Source organism: Miniopterus schreibersii (assembly GCF_964146895.1).
Source record: "Miniopterus schreibersii genome assembly, chromosome: 16".
NCBI lineage: Eukaryota > Metazoa > Chordata > Mammalia > Chiroptera > Miniopteridae > Miniopterus > Miniopterus schreibersii.
Window position 1 is genome coordinate 42483794 of NC_138116.1, and position 17598 is coordinate 42501391.

A 17598-nucleotide genomic window follows, 5' to 3' on the forward strand; every position below is an offset into this window, starting at 1 on the left:
TCTGCAGTTGGCCACATACCTGGTGAGTTCCCGTCAAGCTCCTGTTGACAGCTGGTCTGCAAAATGCTGTGCTACATTTTAACACTTAGCAAGCAGAGCAGTTTGTAAGAACTGCCCAGACCTTGTCCTATCTAACAGTTATACCAATTTATGTTTTTGAAAATTTGTTACTAGTTATACTCACCAATGTATGAGAATGCTTGTTTCCCCTCATTCCTGCCACACTTGCTATTGGCAGACTTATTTTATCACTTTATTATTAATCAATTATTAATGAAATTGATAGTTCATTTTCATTTTACTGATGATTGCTGATACTATCTTTTTATGTTTATTGGGCATTGCATTTCCTGTTGTGAAATTGTATAATTTTTGCCCATTTTCCTTTAATCATTAAATTTTATACAAGATACAAGTAATGCATAAATCAGTTATCAATTAAATTTTAAAAACCCATGCATTACAGATAAAGCTAAAAAAACCTCCTTTGCTCACAACCCTTAATATCACTTCCTCTTCCTCAGTGGTACCACTATTGTCACTTGAGTATAGATTTTTAGAATTTTCAAAAATAGTTTTACAAATCAAACCCCACTGACCAATCATAGCACTGAGACAAGACAACCAGAAAGTAACCTCATGATGTTCAGCAGGAAGCACACAGTAGCATCTAGAAAGTATTCTTGTCTTAAAAAAACTGAACTGAATCTAATCAAGCCTCTTGAACAATTACCAGTGTGCAGGAAATTTTGGAGATCAAAGGAACAAATAAGACAATAGGAAAAAGTAATATAGCTGGATCAGAATTTGGGACACTCTACCGTACAAACGACTCTCTCTCCAACAAATCAGTGTCAAGGAAGGAAGAGAGGAAGGTGGGACGATTACAGAAGAAACGGGGCTTAAGAGGCATAAAAAAACAAACTCAATGGCAACCTTGTTCGGGTTTGAATAACCAACTGTAAAAAGGTGGCTTTGAGACAATCAGGAAGGGATACCGGAGACAGTGAAGAGAATGGTGTTGAGAATTATTGATTTTGTGAGGCGCGATCATGGCCTGGTGGTTGTATTTAAAAGTTTTAAATCCTTACAGCTTAAAGATTCACTCTCAGGTATTTACAAGTGAAATGGTATAATGTCTTACAAAAATAATGGGAAGACAGAATGTTATTATTAAGGCTGGAGGTTCATTTGGTTATTTAATCAATTCTTGCGTATAATTAAAATTTTCCATAATAAAAAGTTTTAAAAATATTTTTAGTACTAGCTCCAAAAAAACATGTATTATTTTACAGTACATAAGGATAGTTTTACAAAATGATATTTATAACCTGTCTAATTTACAACTTAAAAAAATTTTTTTTTAATTTACTTATTCATTTTTATAGAGAGATGAAGAGAGAGAGAATGTTTCTCTAGAGGTAGAATTGCAAATGGGTAGTATATATACCTATGTTTGGTTTTAATAAATATTACCAAATTTCCCCCTAAAGTGACTAACCAATTTATAGTATGAGTAGCTACCTACTTCCTTGCTAAATCTGATATTACCAAACTTTCTAATTTTGCCAGCTGATGATATCTTGTTTTGTTTGCATGTATTTGATTATTAATGATATTGAACATCTTCTTAGGCATTTATTGCTTATTTTCATTTCCTGTTATAAATTTAAATGGCTAAACATAGCTCCTTTCCTTATTTCCCCCCAAGCTTAAAACGATAGCTGCAGATATTCTGTTAGCCAAACACAAGTAAAAAAATTTGGAGTGGCAATGCTAATATCAGATATTGTAGAATTTAAGGCAATCTATTAAATTAAAAAACCCCTATTAATAGGACATATAATCAATAATAAAGATAGTACACCCTTAGATGCACTGAATAACTTCAAAATATTTAAAGCAACAGTTTTCTGACGTATAAATAGAAAGGCATAGTTGCTGTGGGAAACTAATTCTCTCCTATCAGTCTATGACATTAGATTTATTTAATGAGGCCAAACTTTTAAATATAAATGTCTATCTTGAATTTTGTAATACATGGAGAGAGTACACTTTCTTTTTGGGCATTCATGGAACATACACAACATTTATTACTCATTTAGCTCAAAACCTTAGTAAATTGCAGACATTAGAAGCTGTGTGTGAATAGGTGCATCCCTGTTATTTTAACTGACTGTACACTGCATCATATGTTGTAACAACTTATTCAACCATTCCCCTTTGGATGGATGACTTACTTGCTTTTACACACAGTGCTACAGCAGGAATACTTGCACAAATATTTCACAAACTTGTGTTAATGTCATATAGATCATAAGAACTTCACGTTAAAGATTTTTATAGATTCTTCAAAAATGCACTTCAAAAGATAGTACAATTTTCATTCTTACCACTGGTGAATGTAAATTGTAAATGACTTTTATCTTTCCCCTTTCCTTCCCAGCCAACCTTGAAAACGATGTCTACCCTTCCTTATTTTCATTCTTTCCTCTGCCACCTGCAGTTTGTTTTCCAGTCCCACCACTCCACCAAAATTACCTTCCAAAGTCAACAGCCATCTCTTTTTTGTTAAAGCCAGTGGAAGCCTTTCATTTCTTATTTTACTCGATCTCTCACCACGAACACCACCAGCAAACTTGAAAGGCCTGTCTGTGCTCCTGCCTGCTGGCCATCAAGCTGTGCCCGCAACCGGTTCAGTCCCTTGCCAGGTCCCCTGGTCAGGGTGCCCCTCTGCCTGCCTCATTACCAACTGTAAGCTCCTTAGTAATGGAACGTGTTGAGTCCCCAGTGCTTCACACTGTGTTTGGCACATTGTAGGGCTCAATAAACATACGTGTAATTAATTAATGGACCATGTCTTTTTAAAATTAATTTTCACTTGTATTGAATAATTTATACATGTAATTGAGAACGCAAATGGCGCTAAAAGGCTTATAACTCAAAAAACAGGATTCTTCTGCACACCAGAATCAAACACTTTCAATTCTTTTAGCTTTAAAAAAAAAAGTATGTCTGTATTTCTAAGTAACATACTTATGCCATTCTTTCTTGATATACCAGTTCTAGCCCTCTGGGAGTGCTTCACCTGACCTCGCTTCTCGTTTTCACATCGCTCTATCACAGCTGGGGAACGAATTGTTAGTTGGCATTTACTTATATCTGTGTAAATATTGTTAACTTCTGATAAGTACTCTACTATAATTATGTTTCCTTTTTTGTGCAACATTTTTTTCACCTGAAATTACTTGCTTTTGTTTTTCATTTCTCTGATTTTTACTCATTTTTCCCCAGATTAGAGACTTTTTCCATGTTTGTCTTGTTTTGTCTTCTTTCAGTCCTTGTGGGTTGATTCTCATTTATGTTTTTACTGTCATTTTAATGGATATACAGGAGGGAGAGGAAATAAACACCTGGAATCAGTATAACATTTTAATGAAAACACATCCAGCTTGTCCTGAAGACTAGCAATCCGAGAATCCTGGCAGCAGACCTGAGCTACATACATTCTGCAATAAAAAGAAAACTTGAAGGATATTTTATAGTGATCTTCAAATTAAGAGCTCTCTTGGAAGGTGACATGACAGCTTGGATATTTACATAATCTCCTTTAAATACAGTGTGACTAAAAATTCTTGATGAAATGTATATCTGTAAGTGTAAAGCAAAATTATTTTAGACCATAATTAGGAATAAAAAGCATTTGTTCGCGCAAAAAGAGCTTCAAAGAGAGCCGGGAGACACAGATTCAGGCAGCAAATGAAACTGTGCTCCACCGAGACAAAGGAGAGGTCACCTTTTATCGAGAATTTCCCTGCCCCCAGTTCCCATTTTGGTAAATAAGCAAAGCATAGTGCGAAGGCTGAGCGCTCAGTCTGAGGGTCTTCCTGGTGTACAGAGTCCATGATGAGCCCCTGTCAGCTGATCAATGAATCCTCTTGGGGTCCACTGTGTGTGTGTGTGTGTGTGTGTGTGTGTGTGTGTGTGTGTGTGTAAAATCTCAAAAGACGGAGGAGAATAAGCAAGCACTGAAACTGATAGTTATATGCCAGGACCTCGCGGCCTACAAACAGTTTTACCAGAGAACAGGGAACAGGACACAGAATCTAGGGCTTAAAAGACCTCTGTGCAAAGCCAAGAACCCCTGAAGAGCGGCCACTCCCCACACAGGCTGTGGCGATACTAGTGTCTCTTTCCCTTTTAGTCCAGTCTGGTGGTGTGTCTACAAATGTAATTATTGTTGAAAGCTTTTTGCGTCTCCTCTGAATTGCACTGGGATTCACATCGACAACATCCACAAATCTCTTTAAAGATAAGCCCCTCTCTGCCATGAGTATCTGCTGAAACTGTTGAGGGACAACACCCTTGCAGCTCACTAGAAGTCCTGTAATTTGACTGACGGATTCTCTGAGGTCCAACCGTTAGAGCGCTCCAGGTCTTAGCAAAGAATTTTACAGTCATCCCCTAGGCTTCATCTTTAGGCTATGACTTCCAGATAGTGTCCTGGATTTTTTTCTTTACCCAGAAGCCATTCCTTAACTTTAACATCATTTGCTGAGTGGAAAGGCTGGCAATTTTCAAAACTTTGAATTCCTGGCTTTTTCATGTTTAGCATCCTTCCTTTAGTTGATCTCTCTCTTCTCGCATTTTATTTTAGTAGAAGCAGCAAGAAGAGGCCAAGAGGCATTTCAGCGTTCTGCCTGGAGACCTCTTTTCTTGATCACTGAGGTCATTAGGTCCATATTCTACTTGCCACATTACTGTAAGCGGAAGTGTCACCACCTTCCTGCCACCACATAACAAGGATCTGCTTTCCACAAATGTCCAAGAACAATTTCCTCACTTTCCTGTGAGCCTCATCAGCAGCCTCCTGAAAAGCGATGGTACTTCTGTTAACAGTCTGTGAGATGACCTCAGGCTTTCACTAACTTTCTCCTCAAAATCCTTACAACTCCACCTACAGCCCGGTTCCGAGACCACTCCCACAAATCAGTAAGAAATCGACAGGGAATCCAATAGAAAAAAATAGTGAAATTCATGGGAGTTTCACTGAAGAGGAACTAAAATGTCCGTAGCAGCATTGTTTGTAATATCAGAAACCTGGAAAAACGTCAAATGTCATCAATAGTAGATTGAATAAGTGTATTGTGGTATATTCATAAAATGTCATGCAACTGGGGAGTGAGAATTAATAACCACAGTTTCATGCCTCAACACGGATGAATCTAGATAACATAATATTTACCAAAGTGAACAAGAAAATATACAATACAATCTATTAATGTAATATTCAAATAGAAGCAAAATTAATCAGTGCATTGTTTAGAGATATATATACATTTGGTTAAACTATAAAGAAAAGCAAGGAAATGTTTAATACAGCATTTAATATAGGCTATTATTCCTGCAAGGATAAGATTCAGGCAAGACACAGGACGTCAAAGGTATTGGTAATGATTTATTTCTTAAGCTGGGTGGGGGTACGCTGTTGTTGAATTTACAGTGAATTTTGTATAGACATTCTTATATACATTATATATATGTGTATATGTATATATTAGTATATGTGTGTATACAAAGTTTTAAAATTGTTTAAGAACTCTCTAGTGAAGAAAGAAACTTTTGCTTCTTCGTTTCAAATAACATTCCTCCAGCTGGGAAATCATGGGATTTTTATTTAAATTGTGAAAATGTATGCTAAATTATAAAAAGCATCTGAAAATGGAGTAGGCTGCCTTGTAAAATAATAAGCTTTAATTCTTCCAGCAATTCAGGCAGAGATTTGATGACTACTTGCTGCAGGTATTAAAATATCCTCTTAGGAGTTGGACTGGGTGACCTGCAAACTCCCTCCCAAATTAAGGATTTTCTTACATGAATCTCCTTGTCAGTAGCATATATATTTTTCTTCCCAATAGGCTATGTAATGGATAATATTGCACTATCTCATGTGTTCGATGTTTAGGAATCAGTGACATTCAAGGACATAACAGGAGACAACCCAGGAAGCGTGGAAGTTAATGGCTCTACATGAAGGAATCTGCACAGGGGTGTCAAGCTGGAGAACTGCGGGACCCAGCCTCTGGGTGAAAACAGCTTCTCTTCTGTGACTCCCCATCTTTCTGTTGGATCAAATGGAGCTGAGGGTTCAGAGGCTTGTGATTTCTTATGGACCCTTTATGGAGTAATTATATCCCCAATTCCAAGTTAAAAACTCTGCTCTTTGTAGAGTGCAAAATTTATGTTTTCATTGGCCTACCTTGAAAACTGCAGCTGAGGATAGCCCCCCAGATACTTTTGTAATCATATGGAACCCTCTGTTTTGGCCACACCTTCCAAAAGATTGATGACCTCATTGAATTCGGGAGTGGCGTTTGTCACCAACACAGTGAAGTCAATTTCCTTTTAGCAGTTTCCAAACCAGACATGATTTCCCAGTTGGAGGAAGGAAAAGAACCTTGGATGGATGGGGATGAGACAGATTTCGGGAAACCCCTGTGCAGGTAATTAAATGAGAACCAAGCTGTTAAGGTTCATTTCAAGTACTCTCACTTGGTATTTTTAAATTATCTTTTGAAATTTTTGTTTCAACCAACTCTTGTCAAAGTAGTTTCACAATAACAGGACCTGCCTTTTTCTACTTGACATGCCTTTACTTGTCTGCATCTTATTTCTTCCTGATCAGAATTCTTAGTCTGATCCCATTCTTGGGACTCTTTCCCTTCTGCATTTAGATATGCATATAAATTGTGTTGGGCTCTTTATATAGCCTTTCTAATTGATCTCACGCTTCTAGCTAATTTCTTATTTCTTTTGGTGTTAGAGTTCTTAAACTTGTCATTTCTATCCACATTTCCAGGTGACTGTGCTCCTGTTCATTTTCTTGGCCTGTATTTAATTTTTCCTTGTAACTGTTAATACTTCTCTATCTTAAATGTCATCACTTTTCAGCCAAAATCTATTGACCTTTTCTCTTTCAACTTTTCACGCTTGTGTTTTACTCCCCCTTCTTTTTTTAACTACTTTTCTCTGATTACATAAATGCAAATAATAAACATTCAAGTCATTTATAATTCCTCAGCTCAACAATAACTGCTTTGATAGTATGGTGTGTATATTTCCATTCTTTTTTCTATGCACAAATAACGGACATACTGATACTACATACTTTATAAATATAAATGTCTGTTTAATAGAAAATAGTACAAAGTATGACAGCATACCTTTCCAGTTTGAAATTTGCTTTTTTCACTTTATATAATAGTGTCCCAGGTAATTAAATATTTTTCTATGCTATTTTAAAAAGTTATAAAATTTTCATATGTACTATTCTCCAATTGTTGAACATTTAGAGAATAGTACATACACTTTAATAGATTATATACACCTTAAAACACTTTATTGTTCCTACTCAGTTTTTTCTTCCACGTGTTTTTTCTTTATATTTTTTCCTCCGCCTAGCTCTTTCTTGCATATGGTTCCTAAGCCCACTGACCACTCATTCTTCTGTCATAATAGTAATAATATTAATAAATACTCAAATATCAATTTACATATTATTAACTATTTTAATTCTCATAACTGGTTTTACTGTGTTTCATTTTGGACACAAGAAAACTATGGCACAGAAAATTAACTTTCCTAATGTGAGGCTAGATGGGATTTAAACCCAGGCAATTTGGATCTAGAGTTCATACTCTTTTTTTGTTGTTTATATTGATTGATTGATTGATTGATTGGAGAGAGAGAGAGAGACTTTCATTTGTTGTTACACTTATTTATGCATCATTGGTTGATTCTTGTATGTGCCCTGAATGGGGATCGAACCCACAACCTTGGCATGTTGGGATGATTCTCTAACCAACTGAGCTACCGCACCAGGACTAGAGTTTCTAAACTCTGAAAAATGTATCTTGCCCAGCCGGGTGTGGCTCAGCGGTTGAGCATCCACCTAGGATCCAGGAGATCGGGGTTTGATTCCAGTTCAGGGCACATGCCCGGGTTGTGGGCTAGGCAGCCGATCAATGGCTCTCATCATTGATGTTTCTCTCTCTCTCTCCCCCTTCCTTTCCTCTCTCTGAAATCAATAAAGATACGTTTTTAAAACTGTGTCTATTGTTGAAAGTATTACAGATGTCCCCTTTTATTCCCCATTGACTCCCCTTGTCCTCACTCCTGTCCCCTCCCCCGGCCTTCACCCCGCTATTGTCTGTGTCCATGGGTTATGCATATAAGTTCTTTGGTTGATCTCTTTCCTTCCCCCACCTTCCCTCTGAGAATCCTCAGTCTGTCTCCTGCTTCCATGTCTCTGGATCTATTGTTTGTCAGTTTATTTTGTTCACTAGATTCCACATTTAAGTGAGATAATGTGATACTTGTCTTTCTCTGACTGGCTAATTTCGCCTAGCATAGTACTCTCCAGGTCCCACCATGCTTTTTCACAGCTGCACAGTATTCCGTTGTGCAAATGCGCCAAAGCTTTTTTTATCCACTCAGTTACTGATGGATCCGATTTGCTAATATTTTGTTGAGAATTTTAGCATCTATGTTTATCAAGGATATTGGCCTATAAATCTCTTTCTTTGTAGTGTCTTTAACTGGTTTTGGGATTAGGGTAATGCTGGCCTCATGAAAAGAGCTTGCAAGTGTTCCTTCCTCCTGGATGTTTTGGAATAGTTTGAGTAGGACAGGTGTTAGTTCTTCTTTGAATATTTGGTAAAACTCTCCTGTGAATCTGTCTGGACCAGAGCTTTTGTTTGCTGGGAGTTTTATTATTATTATTACTACTGCTTCAATTTCATCAGTTTGGCCTATTCAGGTTTTCTGATTCTTTCTGATTCTGTTTTTGGAAGATTGTATTTTTCTAGGAAATTTTCCACTTCATCCAGGTTGTCCAGCTTGTGGACATATAGCTGTTCATAGTATTTGCTTACAATCATTTGTATTTCTGTTGGATCAGTTGTTACTTCACCCCTTTCTGATTTTGTTTATTTGGGCCCCCTCTCTCTGTTTCTTGATGAGTCTGGCTAAAGGTTCATCAATCTTGTTTATCTTTTCAAAGAAACCAGATCTTGGTTTCATGGATCTTTTGTATTTCTTTTTTAGTCTCTATGTAATTTATTTCTGCTCTGATCTTTATTATTTCCTTCCTTCTGCTTACTCTGATCTTTTCTTGTCGTTCTAAGTCTATAAGTTGTACTTAAACTTCCCTCTCAGGACCGCTTTCCCTTATGTCCCAAAGATTTGGGGCTGTTATGTGTTCATTTTAATTTGTTTCCAGGAAGTTTTTTTATTTCTTCCTTGATTTCATTGGTAACCCATTCATTTACTAACATGCTATTTAGCCTCCATGTGTTTGAATGTTTTGGGGTCTTTTTATTGTAGTTGATTTCATCTTTCATGCCATTGTGATCTGAGAAGATGCTTGATATGAATTTATAGAGACTTCATTTGTGTCCTAACATGTGGTCTGTCTTTGAGAATGTCCCATGTGCACTTGAGAAGAAAGTAAATTCTGTAGCATTGGAGAGAAATGTTCTGTAAATGTCAATAAAATCCACCTGGTCTAGTGTGTCATTTAGAGTCACTGTTTCCTTGTTGATTTTTTTTCTGGAAGATCTATCCAGTGAAATCAGTGGGTGTTAAAGTGCCCTGCTATGACTGTATTGCTGTTGATCTCTCCTTTAAAGTCCTCCAGTGGTTTTTTAATGTATTTGGGTGCTCCTATATTGGGTGCACATATGTTTACCAGGGTTATATCCTCTTGTTGTATCAATCTCTTTGGCATTAGAAGTGGCCTTCATTGTCTCTTGTTATGGCCTTCATTTTGAAGTCTAGTTTTTCAAATATGAGTATTGCTACCCCAGCTTTTTTTCATTTCCACTTGCATAGAAAATTTTTTTCCATCCCTTCACTTGCATCTTGTGTGAGTCTTTTGTTCTGAGGTGGGTCTCTTGTTCACAGCATATATTTGAGTCATCTTTTCTTATCCATTCAGTGTTTTGATTGGAGCATTTAATCCACTTACATTTAAGGTTATTATTGATAGGTACTTATTTGTTGCCATTTTTATTCTTTGTGCCTGTGTTTCTCCCTCTCTCTCTATTTCTTCATACAACAGTCCCTTTAGCATTTCTTGCAGTGCTGGTTTGAGGTTTGAGCATGAAACTGCAACCAGAGCATGTGCCCTGACCAGGAATCAAACCTTGATCTCCTGAATCTTAGGTCGAAGCTCAGCTGCTGAGCCACGCAGGCTGGGCTTCAGTCCCTTTCTTTTCATTACTTTGTATACTTCATGCCACTCCCTTCTGGCCTGAAGTGTTTCTATTGAAAAATCAGCTGACAGTCTATTGGGAGCTCCCTTGTAAGTAACTTTCTGTGTCTCCCTCGAAGCCTTTAAGATTCTTTCTTTGTCTTTAACGTTTACTGTTTTAATTATGATGTGTCTTGGTGTGGTCTTTTTGGGTTCATCTTGATTGGGACTCTGTGTATTTCCTGGACTTATGTGACTTTTTTCTTCACCAGGCTAGGAAAGTTTTCTGTGATTATTTCTTCAAACAGGTTCTCTATTCTTTGCTCAGTTTCTTCTCCTCCTGGTACCCCTATGATGTGGATGTTGTTATGTTTTATGTTGTCCCAAAGCGCCCTTTAACTCTCCTGCTTTTCCATTTTTTTTCCCAGTTGCTGCTCTGAATGGGTGTTTTTTTTCTACCTTGTCTTTTAATTTGATGATTTGGTCCTCAGCTTCTTTTAGTCTGCTGTTGAATCCTTCCAGGGTATTTTTTATTTCAGCTATGTCATTCTTCATTTCCAATTGATTCTGCTTTTGTTTTTGTTTTGAAGGAGGAACTTTTTATTGGCTAGTCACTCCTTGTTAAATTTAATAGGGTGCAGCAATGATTTTTAAACAAAACTGGTTTCTCCCAAACTACTTCCACTGTTGTATTGGAGGTCAGTAGGTCAGGCAAATAAAGACCACCCAGTTTTGTTTTAAGGAGACAGTTGGTGAAACTAGTACAGCTCTTCCAACTATTAGACTCTTTCATTCTTATGATCAGCTGAGGTGCCCAAAAAATAAAACTTCTTTTTAAAAAGAATCACGCTAAGGACAAGATCAGAGCAGGTTAGCAACACTGCAAAGCTCAATAGATGCAGGGGCCCTAGGAGAGTGGCTTTTTCCAAAGGGCTGCCCCACTATTTCTCTTCTCAACCTACTTCCAAATCTAACTGATATTTATTCATTGTTTCTACCTCATTTTTCATGCTGGTGTAGTTCTTATTAAGTTTCATATAATTCTCATTAAGTTCCTTGTAGTTCTCACTAAGTTGTTTGAGCATCCCTATAACTATTACTTTGAATTCTTTATCTGACAAATTGCTTGCCTCCATTTCATTTAGTTCCTTTTCTGGTGATTTCTCTTTTTCTTTCATTTGGCGGTTCTTTGTCTCCCCATTTTAGCAGTCTGGTTGTCGAGGTGAGGCGGGCTGGGTTGGGTCCATGCATCCAGAGGTAACTGGTCACACCGGGTCACAGTGGTGGGTCCAGTCTTCTGGGGGCACTGGGTTAGGCACGTCTGGTCATGGAGGCAGGTTGTCTCAGAAAAGGAACAATGGCCTCATCCAGCACTTTTGTCTGGCCCCACCAGCTGTCACTCTGATTCCAGACAATTCAGTTCCTCCATGTACATCCTTGGTTCCCTTCAAGCTGCTACCCCAGCACTGGAATGCAGAGGGAGTGAATCTGAGTAAGTCCATGTGCAGGCCTTTTAACAGGAACTGCCTGGGACTCCAGCAGTCCTCCATCTTCTTGGTTCTGGAACCACAGGCTGGGAGGCCTGGTGTGGAACTGGAAACCCTCGCTCCTCAGGGGGGACCCCCACAGCTGAGATAACCCTCCTGACTTTTATCCAACACATGTGGGTGTGGGATCAGCTCATTCCACATCTCTGCCCCTCCTACAAATCTCCATGTGGTTTCTTCTGTATATACTCAGTTATAGAACATCTGTCCAGCTAGATTTCAGGTGGTTCTGAATGATGGTGGTTCTGTAGTTTAGTTGTGATTTTGGTGTGGTTGTGGGAGGATTCAAGTACCACGTTTATCTATGCCACCGTCTTGACCAGAAGTCCTCCACTCTCTTCGGCTTCCACATACTTTCTTACCCAACCTATATAGTCTGCATACCACATAATTAACTTTTCCTTAAAAATTATTTCAGCCCCATACATTTCTTTTTTCTTTCTCTTTTTTTTTAATCCTCACCTAAGGATATTTTTTCCATTACTTTTCAGAGAGAGAGTGGAAGGAGGAGAGAGAGAGAAAGAGAGAGAGACATTGATGCAAGAGAGACACATCGACTGGTTGCTTCCCACACAGGCCTAGACCAGGGTCAGGGATCAAGCCTGCAACCAAGGCACGTGCCCCCAGCCAGAATCGAACCCAGGACCCTTCAGTCCATGGGCCAACTGCTCTAACCACTGAGCAGAACCAGCCAGGGCTCCATATGTTTCTTTATTTCTCTGATTTTTCTTTATGTGGGTCACAAATTCTGAGGGACTTTTTCCCAATTTTATTTGGTCTTGGAATTCCAAAATTTGCTAAAGGAAGTTATCTAAATGTACAGACTTTTATAGGTCTCTAAGCTACATCTTTCCTAATTTAACTGAGCCATTCTTTAATCTATTGACTTGAATTCTCTATTGTCCTCATAATGGGAAATTTTATCTAGACCCTGGCTTTTTTTAATTAATAAAAGTAATGACAATTCAGTTCCTCCATGTATGTATTATACCTGGCTCTTAAAGAAGATGCCAGGTGAGTTACACTAGAAATCTATAAGACAGCAAATCTAAGCAAATTTTAAAATAAATACATGAACTTCTGATATGGTACTTAATATAATTGAGTATATGACCCATCTGTGATATTTAATCTTCTGTCTTAATTAGTTTATTTCTAAAAGATCTATATAATTCTTTTACAAATTTTTGGTGGTTTTTAATATTATGTTGTTTCTTGCTAATCTTTTTTTTTTTTTTTTTAAGTATATCTTTATTGATTTCAGAGAGAGGAAGGGAGAGGAAGAGACAGAGACAGAAACATCAATGATGAGAGAGTCATTCATTGGCTGCCTAGCCCGCAACCCAGGCATGTGCCCTGACCGGGAATCGAACCCCGATCTCCTGGATCCTAGGTCGACGCTCAACCACTGAGCCATGCCCGGATGGGCTCTTGTTAATCTTTTCATTCCATCTTTTATGTATTTAAACATTCTCAACAGAGTTATTTTAAATTCTGTATCAGATAAACTCTATATCTGAAATTTAGGAGGATATTTTTTAGTGTTTTGTTTGTTTGTTTGTTTTGCTTCTTTTCACTACAGTGGCTTGTTTTCTTATTTGTTTTGTAATTTTTAAATCATGGGCTCATATGTGGCTCATCTTCATCAGTGAGAAACACAAGAGAACTGGGACCTCCACAGAAGATTTGCATTTGCTCAGTTTTCAACCTCAAAATGTACTAAAAGAATACTTTAGGGTGAGGAGGGCTTGGATGGAAGGGGGCAAATGGCACAAATGGGGAACATTTGTAATACTGCCAACAATAAAAAAAAAAATTTTTAAATAAAAGAATATTTTAAGCAGTCTTTTTACTGAAATCCTTTTTTATTTCACCTCCTGTGAAAAATAGGTTGTTCGATTATTCTTTGACACTCCTCACCTTTGAGTATGTGCCTCATTTCCTGTGCCTTTCTGTATGTGGAAGTGTGCTGGGAGGAGGAGTTCAAATAATTCACTCATTCTATCATTCATTCATTCTTTATACAGGCATACTGCTCAGCAGACTATGTGGATACTAAACTCCATAACACATAGTTTCTGTAACCTTTGGTAGGGAAAATGAAAAGTAAATAAATCTTAGTACAGCACTTTTTAAATTTAAATTTTATTAAATTTATTAAGTAAACATTGGTTAATAAAATTATAGGTTTCAAGAGTACAATTATATATCATCTGTATATTGCATTGTGTGTTCACTACCCCAAGTCACATCTCCTTCTCTCACCATATATTTGACCCCTTGGCCCCCTTACCCTTTTCTACCTCCCCCCTTTCCTTCTGGTAACCACCATAGTGTTGTCTGTGTCTGTGGATTTTTGTTTGTCTTGTTTGTTCATGTGTTGCTTTCAGTTTTATATCCCACATGTAAGTGAAATCATATGGTTCTTGATTCTTCCATATGACTACTTCACTTAATATGATATTGTCAAGATCCATCTATATTGTGATAAATGGCAGTATTTCATCTTTTTTTCCTTTTTATTATACAAAATTCTGCTACTGGCATTTTTAAACCTGATTCTGATTACCAGTTCCAGTATAGGGGGGGATTTTCCTCCACCCCCAAAAAATTCTCAGACACCAACTCGGTGTCCTACAATTCAACTCAATTCTGACACTATCTACCTCGAGATAGCATCAGATTGCACAGGCTAAAGGTTAAGTGCCGCAAGACTGCCCCCCCCCACACACATATACATTTGCCCCACTTCAGAGCCAGTAGCAAGCCCAGGCTGTTACCTGTACTTCTAGCAGAGTGGCTATCTCTTCTTTTTATGGTGGTGTATGTACCACATCTTCTTAATCCAATCACCTATCAAGAGGCACTTTAGTTGTGTCCACGTCTTAGCCACCATGATTAATGCTGAGTGAACACAGGGATACATAATCTCTACAAATAAATGTTTTCAACTTTTTTGGACAGATATCCAGAAGAAAAATTTCTAAGTTATATGGTAACTCAATTCTTATTTTTTTGAGGAACTGCCATACTTTTCTCCATAATGGCTGTATCAATTTACATTCCCACCAACAGCATCTGAGGGTTCCTTTTTCTCAACTTCTCCAACATTTGTCTTGTTGATAAAAGCCATTCTAACAGGTGTGAGGTTGTATCTCACTGTGGTTTTGATTTGCATTTCCCCAATAGCTGGCGACATTGAGCAATTTTCATATATCTGTTGGCCTTCTATATTTGTATGTCTTCTTAGAAAAAGTATCTGTTCAGGTCCTTTGCTCATTTTTTAATTGGATTGTTTGTTTTTTGCTGTTAAGTTGTATGTGTTCTTTATATATTTTGGATATTAACCCCTTGTCAGAGGTGTTGTTTGCAAATATCTCCTCCCATTCGGTTGGCTGACTTTTGTTGATGGTTTCTTTTGCTGTGCAGAAGCTTTTAAGTTTGATATAGCCCCACTCATTTATTTTTACTTTTACTTTCCTTGCCTTTGAGGTCAAATTCATAAAATCCTCTCTAATGAGGTGAGTTCCCTATATTTTCTTCTATGTATTTTGTTTCAGGTCTTATATTTGGGTCTTTGGTCTATTTTTTTAGCTAATTTTTGTATATGGTGACAAATTGCAATATAGTTTCATTCTTTTCCATGTGGCTTTTCAATTTTCCCAGGGCCATTTATTGAAGAAGATTTATTTTCTCCATTGTGGGGCAAAAGTAGGTTTACAGTTGTATGTGAAACGCAGTTTATTCCTGTATTATTATTTATTAATTATTGTATTATTTTCCATACAAACAACTATAAACCTACTTTTGCCCATCCTCCATCTTTTGGTTTATTTGTCAAAGATTATTTGCCCATATATATGTGGGTTTATTTCTGGTCTCTCAATTCTGTTCCACTGGTCTGTGTGTCTGTTTTTCTGCCAATATCATACTGTAGCTTTGTAGTATAGTTTGAAATCAGGGGGTGTGATACCTCTAGCTTTGTTATTTTTTTCTCAGGATTACTTTGGCTATTTGGGGTCTTTTGTGGTTCCATACAAATCTGATGATTTCTTGTTCTATTTCTTTTAAAATGCCATTGGGGTTTTGCTGGGGATGCATTAAATCTGTGTATTGCTTTGGGTGATAATGGCCATTTTAGCTATGTTGATTTTTCTAATCCATGAACACGGAATATTTTTCCATTTCTTTGTGACTTCTTCAGTTTCTTTTAATAATGTCTTGCAGTTCTTAGCATATAGGTCCTTCTCGTTCTTTGTCAGGTTTATTCCCAGGTATTTTATTCTTTTTGTTGTGAATGCAAAAGGAACTTTTTTCATTTCTTTTTCTGAAATTTCATTGTTAGTATATAGGAGCACAATGGAGTTTTGTACATTGATTTTGTGTCCTACAGCTTTACTGTATTTGTTTATTGTTTCTAGTAGTTTTATGGTGGAGTCTTCAGGGTTTTCTATATAAAAAATAATGTCATCTGCAAAAAGTGACACTTTTACTTCTTCCTTCCCAATTTGGATGCCTATTATTTCTTCTCTTGCCCGATTGCTCTGGCTAGGCTTCCAGGACTATGTTGAACAACTGTGGTGAGAGTGGGCATCCTTGTCTTGCTCCTGATCTTAGAGGAAAAGCTTTCAGTGTTTCCCATTGAGTGTGATATCGGCTAAGGGCTTGTCATATATGGCCCCTATTATGCTGAGGTACTTTATTTCTATACTCATTTTAGTGAGTGTTTTCATCATAAATGGATGTTCTATGGATGCTTTTCTGCATCTGTTATTACGCTTTATTAGCTAATGTGGTGGATCACATCGGGGCAGGGTGGGCTGGGAGAGGCTGGCTCCTGTGTTTGTGGTCTCTTCTCCTCCCAGTAAGGTCAGCTGCCAGACTCCGCTGCTACACCTCTGTATCTCCCCCTGATCACTGGGATTAGCCGCAGTGCACACTTGCCGCTCCGGGAGGAATGCTTCTGCCTCTCCAGTTTTCAGGGCTGCAGGTAGTGTGCTCTACAACCTGACACTCACTGCTACAGGTTCTGCCGGGCCCACTGCTGGCTCCGGAAGGTTGGGGGGAAGTGGCCTGGCTTCTTGGCTTTGCTTTCTGCCTGGTGATGGCAGCTGCTAGCCCAGAGCTGCCACACCTGTGTGTGCTGTCTCTGTCCTGGTCCCCGGTTTTAGCAGCAGCGTGTGCTTACCACTCAGGCAGGAATGCTTATTCTACCTGCCTGCTCCCCAAGGCTGCAGTGTGCACACCGTAACCCGATTCAGTGAGCTCCAGGCTGCACCCGTGGCACCTGTCTCTGCTCTTGCCTCTTCCCTCCTCCCCTGTTCACCCCAATTCCCCACCTTCAGATGTTTCAATGTGTGTATCTCTCAGGCTTGTTTGTATGTTGAGCAGAGAATCCTTTGTTGAACTATAGCTGTCCTACGTGTAACTTAGAGAGCGACCAGGAGGACTCCTCATGCCACCATGCTATTAGCACAGCTCTTGGATGAACAGCCCTTGAATAAATGATCCAATAAATTTGTTTTAAATGAATATTTTCAGTCATTGTTTTTAAGAATTACCATTTGTATGCATTGTGGAGACCTTGTATAGCTTATTTTTTTATAGCCTCACTCGAGGATATGTTTATTGATCTTTGGGGGGGGGAGGGAGGGAGAGAGAGAGAGAGAAATATCAATATGAGAGAGATATTGATCGGTTGCCTCCCATACTTGCCCTGACCAGGGATCAAACCTGTAACCTTTTTGGTGTACAGGATAGTGAGTGCTCCAACAAACTAAGCCACCAAGCCAGACTTCT